The 20,600-nt window shown below is 44.0% G+C and overlaps 1 protein-coding gene across 4 annotated transcripts in view; it reads left to right on the top strand.

Annotated features, from left to right (window-relative positions):
• The window catches only part of GSG1 (germ cell associated 1), a 114,696-nt gene that overhangs the window by 71,860 nt on the left and 22,236 nt on the right, over nt 1-20,600 (top strand). The gene's annotated exons all lie outside the window — the stretch shown is intronic.

The raw sequence follows: 20,600 nt of genomic DNA, 5'->3' as shown, positions 1-20,600 counted from the left end.
ATCCCCTCCCCGTGCTGCATGCAGAGAACTCGAGGAGGCTGACAGCACGGAGGAATTCAAATCGGACCTGTGAGGCTGGCATGGACGAGATTTCTGGGAATATATCAAGGAGTGGAGATGCTCAAAATGCAGCTCTGGCCTGGTGGTGACTCTGGAGCAATTTGGCCAGATAGTGGTGGTTTGCTTCCACAGAGAGAGCAGGAAGGGAAGAAGAAATAAGGGGCTTGTTATTCACAGTTTTCTGAGGTCAGCATTTCTTGCCATCTTAAAGACTTCTAAAAATAGATCCTTTACGTTTGCTGAGAATTGGCTGGTGGAGTTGTCTCTTAGATGCTACATGCAAGATTGAATAGGGATGTGCTTGAGATGTGGGTGAAAGGGGAAGAAGTTTGTCAAAAAGCATCCCTGTTAAAATCCGATCCATACTGTGACAGAGTTGACGATCTGCTACCGCAGGGAATCAACCCTGCCTTTGCAAGGCCTAGCAAGAGAGAAGCAGATACTGACAAAATACCTGGCAAAGGCCTTTCCCACTTTAATGAGGATGACATTGGATTGCCTTTATTTGAAAAACAAAGCTGGTTCTCTTTGAAATCTACACAGATTAAAAGATTTTACTGGTTTTCAGATTATTCCTTCTGTCTGGTGTTATTGATATGTGTGTGGTCTAATTTTAGACTATAGCAACCTGCTTAAAAAAAGAGCTATGGATAAAACAGCAGCAAATACGACACATATGGTGGGCAAAGAGAATCCCGTGGGAATTTTTCCACTGATGGAAAGTAAAGACAGTCTTTTTCCCTTAAGGATAAAATAAGCCTTACTGTGTTTAATACCTGTGAATTAGAGTGTGATTCTTATTGATATATATGAATACAATATTCAGGGAAAGGAAATTTTATTTGCTTACCCTGCAGTAAAAGCTGACATTTGCTCTGTTCCCCTGGCAGAGTTTATTGGAGTGAGGGATACCCAGCTCCATACAAAATACCAGAGTGCAGGATCTCGAAGTGAACTGTTGACCAGAGTTCAGCTGTGGTGAAGTATCCTCTGCCTGTTCACAATCTGCTGCCCACCTGCTAGGGAGCAGCTGCCTGCAATCACAGAATTGCTAACTGGGACCCAGCAGACAGAACACCTGTATCAAAAAGACACTCACATGGGGCAATAATAATGGAACCCCCTAAGAGGTTGGGTACGAAGTGAGCCGTGACTGGCAAAGCATTATTTGTCCAGAGAGAGAGCAAACTAGTTTTGTACAAACTGCTCTCTAACCTGGGAGGCTGTGACAGGCAATGGCCAGTATCAGAGGCTTCACAGGGAGGCAGAGGTGTTGTGCAGCATCAGCATCAGCTTCCCCACAGGAGGATTGCTTCCCAGCTCTCCATCTGGAAGTGTTGGTGCCCAGCCAGCAGAGAGAAGAAGAGTAACCAGACAGGCCACACAGGCTGTGACCGTGGCCCTGGAGGAGCCCTGGTACCCTGCCAACCATTGGCTTCATCCCTGCTGCTACACCTGCCAAGCTGGATATGAGAGGGGGAAACAGCACGTGTCAAGTGAACAGGAGTGCAGATAGATGCTCCTGTTCAGGAGCAATGCTACAATGCTGCACGTCAGCAAGATGATGGTTTAAAGAAGAGCTGGTATCCCTCTCATGCCAAGGTACAATGAGATCAGGGGAGAGTTCAGCTTCCACTGAGCAGATTGGTAGCTTGTTGAGATACTTCCACCTTTCATCTGGATACAGAGAAAGCTTAAGGAAGAAGCTTACCAGTAGCTTAAGCAAGGAAAGTTTCAAGTTGGTAAGATTTATCATGTTTTCTGTAGCTGTTTCTGTGGATGAAGGGTTAACCCAATAAGTCTTTGTCTTGTGTGTGTGATGGAGAACCAGCTCTATCCGCTCATCCTGAGAAGAGGCTGGTCTTTCTGTGTGTCTGCAGCAATTTCTTCCTTCATGGTGCATGGTTTCCACAAGGCAGGTTGCAATAGAAAACCTATGACATGAAAGGTCTCAACATGAGATCAAAAGTCTTAAGCATTCTGTAGGTTTGACACACTAAGGTTGAATTGCCTAGGATCCCTATGCCATACTTCATGGTGTCCCTTGACTTAAGCAACATTCATTTCACAGGCTTTTCTGAATACCTGCAGTTTGTTAATTGGAAGAGATCAAAGCTGTGATAATTTAAGATGTGAGAATCTGGATTTGCATTTCCACAGGCAATGAGAGGGTGAAGCTTTCCCACACGTGCCATGCCTTTGCTGAAGTTCTTCCCAAACAAGCAGCTTGCAGCTGCTCTAACTCTGTTTTGCCATGCCCCACACATTTGCAGGCATTATTACTGTGAACAGTAGCCCTTGGCATTAAAGGTGACATTAGATAAGACAAGCACTAAGCCTCTGCAAGCCTTGATCGAAGGATGAATGGAGGATATGAGTCATAAATGGGGTATGGAGTTAGGAGTGGGGAAGGTATGGTCAGTCTTGGTTGGAAACATCTAGAACAGATTGATTTTTAGAGACTGGGGGTGCCTGGAGATATAGACTATACATGATGTCTCTGCACTTTTTGCAGATGCAAGAATCTATGCTTGAGAAAGTTCTGTAACTGAGTTCCCATGCTCTCTGGGATGCTCTCAACAGGAATTTAACTATATGCTATTTGGATGTGCTTTTCTGGCTAACTATCTGCAAACACATATTGCATATTAAGCCCTCCTCAGTCTCAATAGCATGCCTTTCTTCTACCTAAAGAGTTCCTCTCTCTTATATGTGCTATTTACCCTGTACATCATCTTGCTAGCTGGATGCAGGACAAATGAAAATGTTCACTACTTCTACACTTGTCATGACACGGAGAAGGCGGGGTTGAGCCTCAGCTGGTGTGTGGGTTTAAAGAAATAGAAACCAGCGAGTTTCATACTGCTCTGTAGTGGTATAAGTGGTTGTTTGTGTGTGTGTGTCGTGGGGTTATCTACATGATACAACAATTTGCAGAGACCTAGGATAAATCTCAGAGCTGTATGATAAACTGCATTTGTCACACCTGACTGTTCAGGGCTTCAAATGTGAGCAGTCATCTACTGGAGAGGAAAGGGCAGTGGTTCCCTTATTTATAGCTTCCCTCAGTTTTGAGGAAGCTGATATTGGAAGTCCCACCTCTGTGGTTTTGGTCAGTTCTCTAATGTGTCTTGTCATGTTCCTGTCCCTCCAAGGACTTTCAGATGTTCAGTACTTAGGGTGGCTGACTTTGCAAGCTCAATGGTACAAGAAAAGGGTGGATTACAGTCAACACTGAACAGCTGTAACTCTTCCTGTGCACTATTTAGTTTTTGGGTTGGATTGTTGTTTTGGGTTTTGTGGTAGGGTTTTTGGTTTTGTTTTGTTTCTGTTTGGGGTTTTGGGGGAGGTTTGTTTTTGTTTTTGGTGGTTTTTTTTTTTTTTTTTGTTTTTTTTTTTTTTTTTTTTTTTTTTTTTTTTTGTTTTTTGTTTTTTTTTTGTTTGTTTGTTTGTTTGTTTTTAATGTTAGGGATGATCTCTGCCCTAAGTACTCTGGTAACAGTATGATGAACAAAACCCAAAGAAACATCTATGTATGATTTTTCCAAAATCACTGAGGTTTGCCAGACTGGCTGATCTTTTGAAAGTGCAAGATAGGTATTGAATAGAAAATGTACTGGGTTTGTAGCATTTGTGTAGGCATGGTTTGTCACAAAGCTTTAACAGATAAAAATTGGAATAGTTCTCTCCAGGCCTTTAGAAGTATGAGTGGGATCTGTGACAGAATACATTCCCCATACCTCACTTATCACATCTGGGAAGACCTTAGATTCCTTGTTTTTTTAACAGGAATAAAAAAAGAATTAAAAAAAGAGGAAATAATTTCTACTATAGTTTCATAGTGATTGGAATTTAGTTTTGTCCTCCTATTTGGAAAGGACCATATTGTTCCTATGCCAGAAAGGCAGGTATGATTCTGCTGTGCATGGGTAGACTTGCATCTCAGGCTGTCTGACAAACACATTGTGATCACTGCAGAAGATTCTGTGGGCTTGGGTTCATGGCAATCCATATGTAACTGGTGGAGGGGTTTGAACTTGTTCTCAGGAGATGGGTAGCCCAAAGGTGCCTTGGCTTCCTAAGTGCTGTTGAATGGGATGGATGTGGTCCTCAGGCTGAGGTTCTGAACACGTGGAGGAAGCAGCATGAGCTGGCTGGAGGTAGGAACAGAGATCCAAACCTGGAAAAATTAACTTTTTTCTGTGCTCTGGTGTAAAAGAAGGTGTGGTGAGAGCCATCTGAAATGCGGTGGTCTTCCCCTGCTTTTATAAGAGCAGGAGAACTGCAGTCCCCATCTCGTTTTCCCTAACTGTAACCTCCATCTTAGTCTCTTCCTTTTTTCCATTGGGAACAGCCCAGCTGAAGATATTTGCTTATAATGTGCAAATGGTACCTCTGCTCAGGCAGACCCATCTGAGCTGTCACTTTCCACAAGAACCTCTCCCACTCCACATCAAAGGGCTGGTGGTTGGTGGTGTTCTCCACCTGCACATGAAGGCCTTTCTTATGCATTCTGGGAACAAAAGAGGTTTTCTTTATTGCTCTCTCATGCTCCTGGTTCATTTCTGTCTTCTGTGACTGTTGTACTGTGCACTGCACAGTACTGATTGCTTCACCAACAGGTTTTACCATATTAGTAGAGGAAAAAACCCTACAAGCACCAAGAAATGGCATAAGTTGACAGTGCCTTACTGTTCTTTTTTTTCATTCAGTGACAACAAAGTGAATTAGCTGCTTGACTGTCCTGTGTCCTAGACTCTGTTGATTGTCCACAGAAATGGACCTTGGCTCAGAGGCCAGGGCAAGGGCAAGGTGCCATTTGCACTGTGGTTGAAGTTTGATAATGGGACATATTTCTATTTATCTACTGCTCCCATGTGCTGTATGCATGTGTTAGTTCTACTCAAGATTTGCTGGACTTTCTTCTTAGAGCAGATGTTGGTGTTCTGAGAAAGCTGTAGAATCTCCTTTTGCAGCTAGAGGTAAAGTTTGGAAGGCACATGAAGGCTTCTTCTCACTTGCTTCTCACTCTTCACAGTATCTTGTTTTTTTGAGTCTCAGCATGCATTTATTTAAATAATGTTATAGTGTCACAGGCTCTACAGATATGCAGGAAGAGTGCTAGCCTGGGAATATAGATGGCAGAGACTGAAAGGGCCCTGGCATATTAACAAACCAAGCAGGCAGATAGGTCACTTTCACAATTAAATGGAAAGAAATGCCCAGGGAGGGCTTCCTAGTGGTTACCTATACTGGCCTCCCCTTGAGGAAAAGGGTTGATGGGAGGGGGAAAAGCACCAAGCTCAATGCATAGTAAAAAGAAGAAGAAGAAAAGGAAAGTGTCTCTGGGATGGAAAGACAGCTAGACATTGACAAGGTGAGGGCAGGACAGAGAGGGCTGAACACCACGGGTGACACAGCCAATAAGGATAATGCCTCTGAGCTCCAAGTCCCTGAACAAAGTGCAGGCAGCTGGCAGGAGGCTGGCAAGTCCTCTCCTTTCTGTTGCTTTTGCATGGAAGAGGGAGGGGAAAATTTCTAGGTTTGCTTTTCATTCCCTGACAGAGAGGGAAATGATTCCTGTGACTGCAGAGCAACGGTTCCCTTATGAAAGAGGAAACATCTACTTGTGTCACGCTACAGGCCAGCTTCTGAGTTCATCTGCAGCAGGACAGAACAAGAACAGCTTCAATCGACATCGAGGCAGATTTTCTAATTAATGAATCAGGGATTGAAGCAGTGCCATCATGTCAAGAAACTGGTGGTAAAGTGAATTTGTGAAGGGGAAAACCTCTCACCACAGCACAAAGACTGAACATTTAACTAAGCTCTCTCTCCTTTCTTGCTCCCTGCCTTCCTTGCTTCTTGCCAGCTCTTGACTGGACTTTTGAGAAGAAACATAACTTATACTTTGCTTCCCCTCGTGCATACCTGCTCCTTGTCTCTGCCTTATGCATTCACAAACACAAAAATTTTCATGACTCCATTCCTTCTGCTTTTGTAATGTACAGTCACTGCTTGTGTGGCTCCCTCGTGCTTGAGGCAGGATATGGACAGGAAATAATAGCACAAGATTCAAACTGGAAAAATGCAAACCTCTTATCTAAGGGAAAATAAATTCAAAGTTAGCTGTTCAGAGGGTGTGAGTTCTTGGAACTTGCAAGAGAAATGAAGCTGGAAGCAACTTAACAGGGACAGAAGAGAGAGAGCTGGAGAAGAACTTTGAACGTGATGGCACAGAAGAATACAGATCATGTCACTTAGAGCTCTTCAGATGTTGATGTCCCTTGCACATTCGCAGATCTCAAAGGCATATTTCACCCCCAGATATGCCCTACCTGTGGTAATGACAGTAAAAGCTAAAGGTTTTCATTTCTGAGAGGATTTCATTTAAACCATATGACAAAGGATCTCTCTGTAGTGTAGTCACAAACGGTGCTGTGGGACTAAAGAATTCCCTGGATGGTCTGTGCTCTTTCATACCAGTCAGAGTCAGAGGCGTCATGTCCCTGTGCAGCTCCATACTGGGAATATGGGGGAGGAAATGAGCTAGCAAGAGGAAGGAAAAAGGGAGCACTCGCCACATTGCCAGGCCCTGAGGGTGATTAGAAAGCACAAAGCATTAAAAGCCTGGACTTTCGGATTTCAAGTGTGCTTATTAAGGATGATGTTTTGTGAGTGTGAACAAAATTCAGCAAAACATCTCAATGTCACAAAATGATTACTTGGATTTGATAGGTGTGTCTGAACATCTCCAGCCCTGTGAGATATATGACAAAAAGTGAGAATTAGTGGATTGAAGCTAAGAACGTCATACAGGTGAAGAATAAAGACTTTTGGAGGTGAACTGAAAAAATGCAGTGGACTACAAAAACCTTGGACTGAAGTTTAAGAATTGCCCTAAAGCTGTAGGTATCGCTTTGCTGAGAATAAATGTTACATCTTCTGTGATATGCAAGAGAATGGCTCTACTTTATAATACTCATCAAAATTGGACTAGGCGGTCAAACTGAGCTAAATGAGGCACAGGCTGAAAAACCTGCAGCAATTGTGGTGGCCAGGTTTGGCATGAATGATGAGGTTTTTGGGTCAAGTGAAGCACAGAGGAACAAGAGACACCATCATCTTCATCACTTCCAGAAGAACAGAGGAGAAGTCTTCTGCACGCAGGGTCTGATCCTCCTCATAATGCTGCTGTGAGTGTGTTGGGGTGGGCAGTGTTCAGACAGCTGGCAGGGCACTGCAATGTCCCATTTCTGTTACTGTAGCTACAGAGGCAGCGAGACACGTGTTAGGAATTTCTGTGTGGTACTTGTGTTACATCTCTTATAGCTGGTTATACTCCTTAAAATGACAGTGTTTTCTACAATGGTGGGGAAAGAGCCCTCCTGACTCACGGACCCACTTGCAGGACAGCTACTCCTGCCAGATCACCACCAGCTCCATCTGGCTGGCTGCAGAATCCTTTTGTCTATAAGAGAAGTGGTCAGGGTGGAGGAGGAGGGAGGTATTGATGTCCTTTGAAGTCTCTGAATGTTACAGCAAGGATAGACTCATCGTGTGTCAGGAGCAGTAGTGTGGCAGGGCAGACCAGCTCTGCTCGGGCAACAAACGTTTATGGGCTGCAGAGCTTATGGAGGCTCCTTGTGCTGCCTCCTATCCTCTTGTTCCAATCCGGTGCTGTTGCCTTCGTGGCTCCATGCAGTAGTGATATCCATGCCATGGGACAAAGAGTGGGCATGCTGAAGCTCTGTAGAGAGATCTCTGCAAGCCACAGCCACCAAAATAAGATTGCAGAGTGAAAGCAGGATGGAAACAGCAAAGACAAACGGAACGTACAAAGTCTTTGGTAGCTGATGAGCATCTTCAGCTCTCAGAGGGGTTTTATTGTTGTCTCTGCTGTCCCGTTTTGGGGGAGCAGGATATATGGCTGCATTGGAGGCATGAATTCCAGCCTTTCTCTGCTGGAAACTGATCCCACCCAACAGGCATACAAGTGGCCACTGATGGTTCTCCATTGCACTCTGTCCCAGCAGTGGCTGATGCTGCTTGCCAGTGTGGATCACTGGGTATGCCCTGTGTCCCTTCCAAAATGCCTGGAGAGGGTTGCCAAGCTGAGAAACTCTGAGTCAGAGATCTGTGGAGGCTTTTCTTTCCAGGAGAGCAGTCTTTGAAGGCAGACTGTTGCTCAGCCTGTGACTTTCTGGGTACCATGCAAGCTGAGTTCTTAATATAAGAAAGGCCGGCTTGTCACTGTAATTTAAAAATCCTTTTGCCGTCTAGGGAAATGTCAGCAGCAGAAACAAGTAATGGGAGGGCTTGACCCAGACACAAAGAAGCTTCTGTTTTCTGCCTATCCTGGCTGTCAGTGGTGTTAGGTTGCTCAATGCTGCTCAGAAAAGCAGCTCTGGAAATTCTCTGCCTTCCATGAAGGCTGAAGACTTGTGAAGTGAAATGCCTCTGCCTGAATAAACACCTGTCATGGGAAGAGCTGGGATGCTGAAGTACAGCAGGGTGAGAACTGGCAGCAGGCCCAGACTGGGAGCTGAGGAGAATCCTCTGGCAAAGCTGACACCTTGTTTCTGATTGCTTGTTTTCCACCTTCAGGTGTAATCGATACCCAGGTGCTGGAGTGACTAAACTTGCCCGCTGTTGCTGCCGCTGGCTCAGCAACTGCACCGAGCAGTGTGGAGGAATAGAGGGAGGGAATGGGTGTGAGAGAAATTCCTGTCTTGAGAACCACAGAGGCATTTTCATGCCTGGGATACTTTCCTATTTGCTTTCCCCCAAGGTGGCCCCTCTCACCTTGGAGACAGTGTGGCACCTGAAACCGTGGGGCACATGACCATGAGGTTATTGGCAGCTGCAAAGTCAGGAGCACAAGGCGTATTTTGCAGTTTGGAATCCTGACTGGGGGATTCTGAGGAGCTGAATGAAGAGGATAGAAGGGTAACATCCTGGCTGAGCCTGTGGTTTGGCAGAGGAGAGTGGAGGGTGTGCTGTGCTCACACTTGGCCCACTGATCTGTTTTTAAGCCATCCTAGTCTTGGCAGATGGAGGCAAGGAGTTGCAGTGGAATGATGCAGATCTGCACCCTATCCTCCACTGGTGTGAATAGCCCCAACCTTCCTTGTGCAGTAACCCTGGTTTTCCTATGCAGCCCTCAGATGCCCTGAAACTCAATAACACAGACACCAGCAAGCATCTGGGTTCACTTTCTTGCATGCCTGGATTTTCTTGATTTAAAGTCCAGGCCATTAAAGCAACTAGGTCTAGTTATCACAAAGAGTGGCCCCTTACATACCTGTTGTCTGAGCACATTGCATCTGTAAGGGCTGGTGCCAGGCACTCATTTGCACTGGACCAGTCTCAGAGGCAAGCCCTGGCTGTGGAGAGCTCTGTAAACGGGATCAGAAGTAAGAAAACAAGCGTCAACCTGAGCACTTCAAATGGTCAGTCTCGACAAGAGCTCATCAGAAGGACCCCACAGGGCTCTGTGCTAGCACTAGTGTTTTTCAACACACTTGTAATGGTCTGGACAGGAACATGAGCAGCGAGTTTACTTGAGTCCCACAGTTATTCCAGAGAGGCAACATAAAGCTGACTGCAAAAGGGTTGCAGAAAATCTCCTGGCAGTGAGTGCCTGGGCTCTCCCTGGTAGATGAAATTCAGTGGTGGCAAATGCAAGGGAATTCCACTAGGAAGAAAACAGTCTGTCTGTTCAGATATATTTAATGTCTCTTATGTCAGCTTCTACTAGCAGAGAAAGAAATTCTTGGATTCATTGCAGGCAGGCTGCTGAAAACAGTCTCTCAAGGCTCTGTTGAGGTCAAAAAGCCAAAAAGAAATGTTAGGAATGAGTACAGAAGAAACAAAGAACATGATTATGCTTCTGTGTACTTCATGGTCTGCTGAAAGTCTGAAAGTTGTGAGTGCTTCTGGTTACTACACTGAAGAGCATAAAGAAACACTAGTAAGAGAAGAAAGAACATCAACAATGATCAGAAGTAGGAGATAGTTTCTGGGTAAACACTGATTGCTAATCTTGAAGAAGAGATGCCTGAAAGGGAATCACAAATGGTATGGAGAATGTCAACAAAGAACTAACATTCATGCAGTTCCATATCACAAAAAACTAATGGCACCTGATAAACTGGTTAGGCAACAGGTTTAAAATAAACAAGCTATGGACTTTTCCACGTAGGCATTCAGGAATAATGGAACTCTGCCACATACTCTTGTTGGAACCCAATCCATGAAGGGGTTGGGCACATCTATGCAGCATATTTCCTTTGGAGATTGTCAAATGCAGCAGCACAGATGTTCCCTCTACATCAGAAGTGTCCTAAAAGCAGGCTGATGGGAGCTGAGGTGGCGGGCTGGGATACAGTTTGTATTTCCTCTGTTTCTTATACTTCTTTCCTAAGTGAGGTGACTGCAATAGAAGAGGTACTGCATCTTCAGTCTGGGCTGTCACAGGTCGTCTTACATTTCTAGTAAAGCTATTTTTTGGGGTTTTTGTTTTACAGTAATTTCCCACATTATTATCTGACCAGAGGTGACATATTGCAGGAGAAATGGAAAGTGAACTGATGAACAAGAAAAGAGAACAAATTCCCAGATGAAGAGCTGACATGTGTTAAGGACATTCCTAATGTTCTTTGCACTGTTGTGCTAGGACATGCCATAATCCAAAAATAGAGACTTTTGAGTGAAAGTAAGCAAAGATTGTGGTAATGTTCTTTAAATGAGGAAAACATTGTTTTCACTATTAGTTTTGCCAGGGCAGTAAATTTCCTTAGACATTTAGGAGAGAGAAGATACATAGTCTTCCCTTACAGTAAATGTACTCTGCCTGTCTAATCCAAACAGTTACACCTGTCCAAGCAGGAAACACCAAATTTTGTATCAGCAATGAAATTTGGATTCTGTGTATTTACAACTGTGAGTAGTACATTTGCAGAAATAACTGAGAGTAAAATTTGTCCCCAGGGATGTTGGTCTTTCCAGCTTGCACAGATTCATTGCTTGGAGACAAATTTCAATTAAGGAGAATAATTTTGCATGAATAAGCTGAGAGGAGGTATAAGCTATCCATAGACAATCTTTGCAGAAGAAAAGATAACAAGATACAAGTCCAGCACTGCAGGGTGCTGGTAAGAGAAGCATGTTGTTTGTGGCTTAGCAAAGTTTCACCCAGAAGCCATCTTAGATACAGCCACCCTGGAGTTGTTTCACAGTTTAGGATCCTGTCACAGCTCTGAGGAAGGAGAGAATATTCTCTCTGAAACAAAACAAAACAAAACAAAACAATATTTTGGTTTATTTGGCCTTTTGCATTTCAAGTGCCTTGATTGCTGATGCCTGCCATATTGTTTAATGACCAATTCCTCCTCGGAGACTACAGCTTTTAGGATGATACACATCCTGAACTATTTCAGCTGTGGTCCTGCTTTTTTTTCCTATTCTGTTCTGCCCAGTTTCTGACTCCACCTTCTCTGCTGCCCAGCCTCCTCAGCAGACAATGTTTTTCCATTTAATTTTATGAGACTAATGAAAGGCATTTTCATCCCCTCCCCCAGGACTGGAGAAGAAAAGCCCACATCTGGAGACAATTCACAGCTGGAAGGTCTCTTCTGACCTTCCTTGCTTTGAAATCCAATCTATGTAACCTTCAGAGTCTAAATACTCTGTTGGAGACATGGCAGAAAGAGACTTTGTGAGGGAAGTCTGTGAAGAAACCAGTGACTCTGACATCCTTTTACAAGTGCGAGACTTCGAGACTTTCTTCGCTACAAGGGAATTTTTATTTGAGTTTAGGGGTTTCCTTGTTTTGAGGTCTCCAAATACACACTCTGGGAGCAATTAGAAAAGGGAACTTTATTCTTCTGAGGTGTTGAACATACCTAGCAACAGTTAAAATTAATTGTCTGAAGCATTGCATAGCTTCCAACATCCACAACTGGCTTTGTCCAAATGGTCCAGCCAGTGGCCTGTGGGCTGCATTTTGTCTCAGCCAAAGACAAACTTCTACTACAAACTTGTATAGCTTCCACTGACTTCCACCACTGAAGAATAAAACTTCATGTTTCTGGAATCCTCCTTGCCCCCTTAGAGTAAATTGCTGTAATCTGACCCCTGCTTGCCAGGAAGTTGGATAATTTGCAATTCAATTTTAAATACCTCAGAACAGAGACTTACTTGTTGTCACTGGGTTTGCTTAGCCTGTATAGGCTCTCTTCTATGACTGCATCATGGGGAGCTTTACAATGCTTACAGCCACACTCATCATTGTCGTAAATGCCCCTGTCATGACTAATAGGACAAAGATCATTGAACTGGTGGTCTGGAATTTAAGGCCTGGCACAGAAGACACAGGTGTGTCTTTTCTCTAAAGTAATTAAAAAAAAAAAAAAAAGTGAGGGGGATGTCCTGTTTGGTCCCCTATGGGAATCAGCCTGCTTTTATGTCCTGAGAATGGCCAGCAGCTCCCTGTGCCTTTCCTGTGGGAGTTCACTGGTTTTCAACAATAGCCTCAGGGGTTTCACCCTGCATTGGATCTCTGGGACCTGAATGGATCCAAGTACCTTAACTTCTGGCATCACACCAAGGTACTGTTTGCTTCCTTGCCTGGAAACATCTGCCTTGATGTTCCTTCTTGTATTGCAAATCTGAGCAGACTAGAGAGGCTGTATTCTTCTATGTTAGTATAATTTGGGAACCATTTGTGGCTGGTTGTTGAATTTGTACTCTTAAAGTAAGTGAGCCCTATTTTGAAAAGAATAGATGTATTGTGTATGTACATGCACTCAAGAGCTGGAAGAATATATTATAACAGCTATATCTCAGTTTTCTAATCCCCAACCCCAGAGGGACTAAAGACATCCATTCACCTTTTGATAAGTTAACTATTGCAGGATGTGATTTATGCTGTTCTGTTTCACGTCATACCACGACAGGCACTGTTCAGCTCATGTGTCATAGCTCAGAGGATAGCAATAAACCACTGAACATGAGTGACTTAAGCCATGACAGATTTTATAGGTACTTGTCTGACTCAATTTAGCTTTCCAGACTGCCCCACAAATGTAATGTAATTTAATGGTCTGCACGTATTTGGGCCATATTCAGCCTATGTACTACCTCACATAGTTTGACTCACATATTGTGACTGTTTCCCTGGTAAGCCTACTGAAGGAACAAGGGGTTAATAGCTGTGGGGAATAAGTGACTATTTTTTTTCGTTTTCTCAATCTTGAATTGTTCTTTTAGTGAGACAGAACGTCTGGAATAGACTGGTATTTTGGGCAATATGGCTATTTGTGCCTGGACCTAGTGTCTCTATAGCCTCATGGAGCCAAATGAATACCTTTGTAGCATCGGAATTAAATTTGCACTGGCATGAAAGGCGAGCACAATGCTCATTACTCTTATTGACAACTTATTCTAACGGTCTGAGGAAAGAAACCAAACCATATTATTACTAATGATTATTAATGTTATCTTCTCTATGGCAATGCTGAGAAGCCAGGCCCCAGGGTGCCAGATGCTGGTGAGAAATACAATCAGCCACCACCACTCTTGGAAATCCATGTGATGTTGAAAGGCTGTAGTCATCACTAGCATGGCTGTCACAGAGATCTGTGTCCCTATTACAGAGTGCAATGATATGCCTGAAAAATCAATTTTCTTTTCATAATTCTCTTCAGTTTTGATACTTTGGGGAGTATTTCTATATATGTGATGCTGACCTCTGCACCTCAGTTATTCTGTTTCTGGTGCTCACAATGTTGCCATCAGGAGCAGCAAGACTTGCCTCTGGAGGTAACCAGTCCTGTCCCACTGAGACTGTAGCCTCTTCGCCTGGACATGGTCACTGCTGCAGCTCTGACAAATTGCTCTGGGATTATGGTTCCTTAATAATTCTGAAAATCTGAGTGTTGCTCCAAGCATTGCAAGTGGTGTGCTTCCTTTTGACAGGGTGGTGAACCAAGGCAGGGCATGGCTGAGACAGGCAGCTCTGCTGAAGAACTGGGCTTGCATCTGCAGTGATGAAACTTTGTCTTGGAAGGACAGAGGCAAGTGGAATATGCTGCTTAAGGGAGAAGATCCAGAAGAAAGCATCTGATGTAATGGAAAGAAAGGAAATTTTTAGTTGATTATCAGGACTGACTTTTGTGGGTGTGTGGAGCAGCTTCCCAAGGGAAACCCAATAATGGAAGCCTATCGGTTCTGGTCTCCAATGCTGGACTGGACACTGCAGGATATACTGCAGGCCAGGAAATCAACTTGCTTTGTCTGGGATGAAGACTATGGGTGTGACCCTGCTCCACAAAAACCCAATGCAAGTGTTGCCAGGGACCTCAGGGAACACAGGCTCCTTCTAACCAGTAATCCTGTGCTGATTTTCCATCTCCCCTCTGCACTCTAATATATTTCTTATCAGTGCAGCTGTATCGCCGATATATCCAAACCCATGCCCTTTCATTCAATTCTACTGCTTGCTCCCTTCGGGCTGTTAAGGAATGGTCCTGAGAGTTTCAGATGCACAGAACTTTAGAAGAAGAGCCAGATATATTTCTCACCTGTAGTGATGGGAAGGAGCACATTCATGTTGTGCATGAGACCCGCTAAACTGTGTTTATTTCACAGAATCATAGAATGATTAAAGTTGGAAAAGACCTCTAAGATCATCAAGTCCAACCAGCACCTCCACCATGTTCACCACTAAACCACGTCCTCAAGTGTTGCTGATTAAGTGAAGCTCACCATGGCCTCTGATGGGCAGAGACAGGGAAAGGCAAAGGAATTGATGCCTTTCTACCAGGCTTCACTTGTGCCCCTGCTCCCCTGGGGCTATTCTGCCCAGTAGCCCTTACAGCAGAGGTAGGTGACTATTTTTGCTCGTTTGTGCTAATGACTGGTCCCAGTGGACACCTGTCTCTGTCCAGGTGCACGCCAGCACAGCTATCCTCCTAGAGCTCTTTGCAGTTCTTCCCAGTGCTCCCAAATGCTAAGGTGTGTTTGTACTGGGGTACACAGGGCATACACTGGTGAGAAGGGTGGAGGCAAATAACTGTGGTTTTAAAAGTAAATAATTTATGCAACAATAGCCTCTCCACCCAGGTAATCACCTCGAACAAACATTCTGCATGTCAAAGGTGTTTCTGGAGATAAGGGTTAGCACAATGAGACTCCTGCTTTCTTGGCTTTATCTAGTGCTCAGCACTTAATGCCACCTTGCTCTCTGCTGAAGGCAGAGTTGTCCCCCCAAGTGGCCCAGCAGAAGTTACCAGTCGGGGGCAAGACTTCAGGGGGAAGTCTTTGCGGTGGCAGTAGGGACAGTAAGCTTCCAGTATGCTAAGTGAGGTATTTTCCAAGAGGGCTGAACATAGCCCCTAACATTTTTAGGATAGTGAAGTATCTACCTTGGGGACAAAACGACCATAGCCCCTAAAACTTTTAGGATAGTGAAGTATCTGCCTTGGGGAGAAAACGGCCAGATATGGAGAAAAATACATTCTGGTGGCAGGCAAATTAAGCTCATAGCTGCAAACTGTACTTGTGCTCACAAAGCAGGCTGAGGTTTTTTTTCCTTTTCTTTCCCCCTTCCCCTTCCTTTTCCCCTTTTTTATTACTCATACAAATATTGGTTGCTGGAGAGAATGTCTGTCTCCTGGGCTGCCTGACCATGGAGACAGCAAAAGAAGTCCTGGAGTTTGCTGCTGAAGATTCAAGACTCAGCCTTGTGACCTTCCTGTGGTGTATTGACAGGCCATTACCATGTTGTGATTGTTGCCTAGCAAGGTAGTGACACTTGTGCTGAGGCACAGTGACAGCTGTGTCACACCTGCGGGCTGCTGAGGCTGAAACTCGGTAGTATTTGTTTTGCAATAGTGCAGAGCTTGCTTCAGTGTATCCCTAAATCAATGAGAGCTGGTGTAGTGGCAAGGTGACAGTGGCTACGTGCTCACCTAACTTGTAGCACTGAGTGCCTGCAGTGGCTCCCTGGCTTGGCGTTACCTACAGCCCTGCAAACAGAAATGATGGAGCCTTGCTGTGGTCACAGAGGCAGAGACTGAGTGGGAGCTACTTCTGCGTTGTGATGGAATGAACAGGACTATGGTGTGTAAGAGTCTGTGGGCTGTGATGTAGAAACCTTCTTGTGGGTTTCAAGAGGCAAATAACCAATACCACCCCTGCTGCATGGCTGGAAAGCATGTTGATGGTTATACCTCAGAAAGCACCTGCCAAGGAAGATTCTCTTATTAGCAAGTGATTCTAGTGGGGTTCCTATGGATGTCATCTTTTATCATCTCCTGAACTCATTTATTAGGAAAATTTAATTTCTGCCATATTTGCATATCGCATAAATGACAGGGAGGAGGACAACAACAGTAAGGTCAGCTCAAACTGCACAGATAGATGTCTTAAGTGCATTTGAACAAAAAAAATGTTATGGCATTTATAAATATGCATATATAAAAATGTTATTTTTATAGCAAAATATGTATTGGGATGTGACAGGGAGATAGGAGACAATGTCCTGTCTCACAATGCCACTATAGAGGATATGGGAATCAAAATAGTCTCCAGGCTGAAAACCTCAACAGATTAGGAAAGACATCACTCTGAAATGTATGAGGGGAATAGTGAGTGGGACAACATTTTCATTTTTTCAGTCTCACTAACTTCGGTGGCCAAGCTGAACAGTGGAAGTATAACTTGGCACTCAGTAAAGTCTTGATCCCCTGAGACCTCATGTCAGGGACAAGATGAGTGTATTCTCCAGTTGGAACAAATCTGTAGGATTCTTGACCTTGGAAATGAGGTACACAGGTGAGGACAGGAGGATTTGTGCCTTGTGCTATGCTCCTAAGAGGAAGGCAATCTGGGGAGGGCCTGCAGTACAGGTCTGGCTGGTGAGATCATGCTAGAGTACTGTCTTCTATTTCCCTGTTTGAAGTTCACAAAGGATGCTAAAAACTGGAAAGGACTCAAAATTTTGTTTATGTAAAAGAAAGTTAGGAGTTGACTTAATCAAAGTCCACAAATATTTCACTTGAGAGATAGATTTCGAATAGTAAACAGTGCTGGCAAAAAAGGTCTTGCTGAAATCTAGATTACACCTACACTGGTAAATAAAGTGATCCAGGGTTAGTTCTCTGAACCTGAGAGCAAGTGGCACAGCATCCATCTGAATAAAACTTCTTCTCCTCCAAAGAAGGTAGCCTTGCCCAAATAATCTGTTAGGAATGATGCCCTGGCCCAAATTGTGAGAGTCAGCCTGGTTGTTAGAAGAGTACCCTCCTGTTGCTTAGAGAACAGTGGCTGCCACAAGCCAAAACTTGCCACAAAGCATGCAAACAACATGGAAAATTGCCTGTCAGGACTTGTGCATGTCTTGAACTGCTTAGGTTGCTAATAGAGAAGTCACCTCACTGGCTGGTGGTGAAGACCATCTAGAAATAGGATGTGCACACTGAGCTGTGAGGCTGATTAGCTAGTGGGACAGTTTAGGGATAGTAAATTCCTTGTCATTTGAAGTTTTTCAGTCCAGCTTGGATGTCACCCTAAAAAGACAGAGTTTAAGAGAAACCATGGCCACAATGTGGGCAGGAGAAGCCCCAAGGGTGAATGCTGTGCATGGGGTCAGAGCAGGTATCTGCTGTGTCCAGCTGATACGTCTGTGTCCCTGAAAGGTGTGGCCATTACGGGGAAAGCCTCTGTGAGAACCTCCAAACGACTGTAAAGAGAATCATTCTCCATCATCACTGCTAGGAGCCCTAAGCTCTGTGGAAAGCACTCTATTAAATCTGCCTCTGGGGATAGGAGATTGAAGTGGCACTCCCTGCATTCCCTGCTGCTCTCTTCTGTGGGAATTCTTAGTGCCTACACATAACCTAGTAGCTGAGAGAGGCTCTAGGCTCAGAAAAAGGGAGAGAAGGGTTTTAAGGGTGGACATAGGCATCCCAAGACATGGCTATTTTCCAGACAATGGTAGAATAAGCTGCCTAAGATCCTGCAGACTTTCCTTGCCTGCACATTTTGGTTCTGGGCTAGTGAGGAGGGAGTCTGAGTAAGGACACCAGTGAATGCTTGGGAAGGTGGAGAAGGAATAGTTAAGGAATCTTCCCATTAGGAAATACAGTAAACAAAGCCAGGTTGGATATATGTTTCCTCTGACACCCCTGCCTACGCTTTCCTGAATACATCCCCAGGGCAGCAATTGGTGCTGTCTGGGACAGCCTGTACCTTACCAGATTTGATCTGCGACCCACAGGTTTTTTCTTTAGCAACAATGAAAAAACATCAGTAGCTCTTCTGTTCTAGAGGATCTCAAAGCTTCTTGAGGACCTCAGAAGAGCTTTTGAAACAACAGTCTCTAGATCTTCAGTGCAGAGTTTAAGCCAGCAGTAAAAATGGTTAAGAAGGTCTGTGGGGAAGTTCACTATAGATTTTAATTTTCATTTAATAATTAAAAAATGCATTTTAATCTATGAAGAGAGGAGAACAGCAGATCTGCTCCAACAAAGCCGTGAAGCACACATTTAAGGTCTGTAACAGACTGTGGGTGGAAAGAAACACCAGTTTCATTTGGAAAGGTTTCATTTGGAATCTTAGCAATATTGTACTTCCCACGTCACCTTTTTACCAAACCTAGAGCATGATGATTGCAGAGAGAGCTGTTTTCCTGGTCTGCTGTGTTAGCCCTAGAGGTGTTCTACGGCTGGAATAATAAATGTGGTACAGTAGGATTGACTGAACTCTCCTAGGGAAGGGAACTGGGAATTGCTCAATAAGGTTGGACTTCAGGTGTCCCTTAGCAGAGCCCAAGGGCATCCTTAGGATTGCTACACAGGCAGATTTACCAAAAGTGGTGAAGGGCCCTAGCACAGGCCAGTGCCCTGCTTTGAAAGGGGTGTGGCTGACCTGTGGCTGCATCCAGTCATGAACTGAAATGCTAGGGATGTTGAAAGTCAGGATTGCAGTGCATTGGCAAAGCTGTGTGTGAGGCTTCATGACTGATGAGAGTAATTGAGGATATTTACTTTTCAGCCCTGGACTGGCATGAAAGACCAGCTCTTCAATCCCTCGTTTTAATCCAGACCTCTGAAATCTGGGTTCAAACCAAAGCAAAACAGAAAATCATTGTTTTAAAGACAAGGAGAGTGGGAGAGAAGCCCCTAATCAAAATGTTGTGATAATTGAAAAATATGTTGGTGGAAACTAATATTGGAGAGTCATGCAGAGAGCAGGAGCTGAGCCTTCCCACTTCTTACCCAGAGCTGCAGACTGACCATGAGTGACAGCAGCTTGCTTAGGCAGTGTCATTGCCCTCTCAGAGCCACCCTCTTTACCACTGACCTAGCCCCTAAATCTTCACCATGGTGTCCTCAGCGTATCTCAGACATGTTTCAGCCTGGTGGGGGCAGTCCCTCCAAGGTGTGTTCCCTCCTTTTCTCTTCAGCCAGTCTCCAAGTTTCACAGCCTCTTCCAGACTGAAGGCTTCTTTTTTTTTTCTCCTTTGTGTCATCCAGGAAACACACCCACCTCTCTTGCTCCAACCTCGTATTCTGCCTCAATAAGAGATTCTGTAACTCATATGAAGGAATTTCAAGCAATGCAAACTGTGGCAATTTTTTAAAACCGTGGAAATTAGAGATTGGAAAATCTTACTACCTCATTCAGTCCAATATTTTACATTGTAGCCTAGCCCAATTCCTGCAAGATTCTTGCCTGCAATACATTTTCCAGTGCATTATCCAGCCTGCATCCTTTGGTTCCCATGAGAAACTGTACCACAGAGGACTACTTTTCACTGTTTGGAAGAGGTTTCTGAAGTTCTCTTTCCATTCTGCCTGACCTAATTTCTTTGAGTTCTGCCTGTGGTAACATGAGGTGATGGCAAATAATTCTTGTTCAGTCAAGCTGTTTAGCCACAATGCCTAATGCTTAGTTGTAAAGCTCAGCAATAATAGTCCCTGGCTACCTGAGAAAGACTAAGGTTGAGATTAGCATGTTAATGGGTACACAGAACACAGCAGACATTGCTGGTAGTCTCTTTTTTATAACAGTCACTTGACACATTCCATCACAAGGTCTGGCTTTGGTTGCTTTTGCCTTTGCCAGACTCGAAACCAACATCATCTAGCTCATGTCTGCTTCAGTAGTTTTATAGGGTTCTTTTTAGTTTTTGTTTTTAATTTCAGTCAAGACCACTTTACTATTTCTTGAGAACAAGGCTGGCAGGGGAATATTCTGCTTTATCCACATTTTAAAAGATCTTAATTACTTTTTCGTTTAAAAAACCCAGCAAACCACATTTTGAGCAATGTCTTTCATTAAAATAAATCACTCTTTTTCTGTCAGAAACAGATCTCTTGTCATCTATGACAAAGGCCCCTGCAAAGTTGACTAAATAATGAACTTTTGAGATATTGCAGCTTGGGATTGCAGAAAAAAAATAAATGGGGGCTAGGAAGGACAGTTGTTTATATTTTTTTTATTAAACTGTGAGCCTGATGGAAAAAACAGCA

Source organism: Sturnus vulgaris, chromosome 5 (assembly GCF_052056855.1).
Source record: "Sturnus vulgaris isolate bStuVul1 chromosome 5, bStuVul1.hap1, whole genome shotgun sequence".
In the NCBI taxonomy this organism is placed as follows: Eukaryota; Metazoa; Chordata; class Aves; order Passeriformes; family Sturnidae; genus Sturnus; species Sturnus vulgaris.
This window is presented reverse-complemented; position numbering and strand designations above follow the sequence as displayed.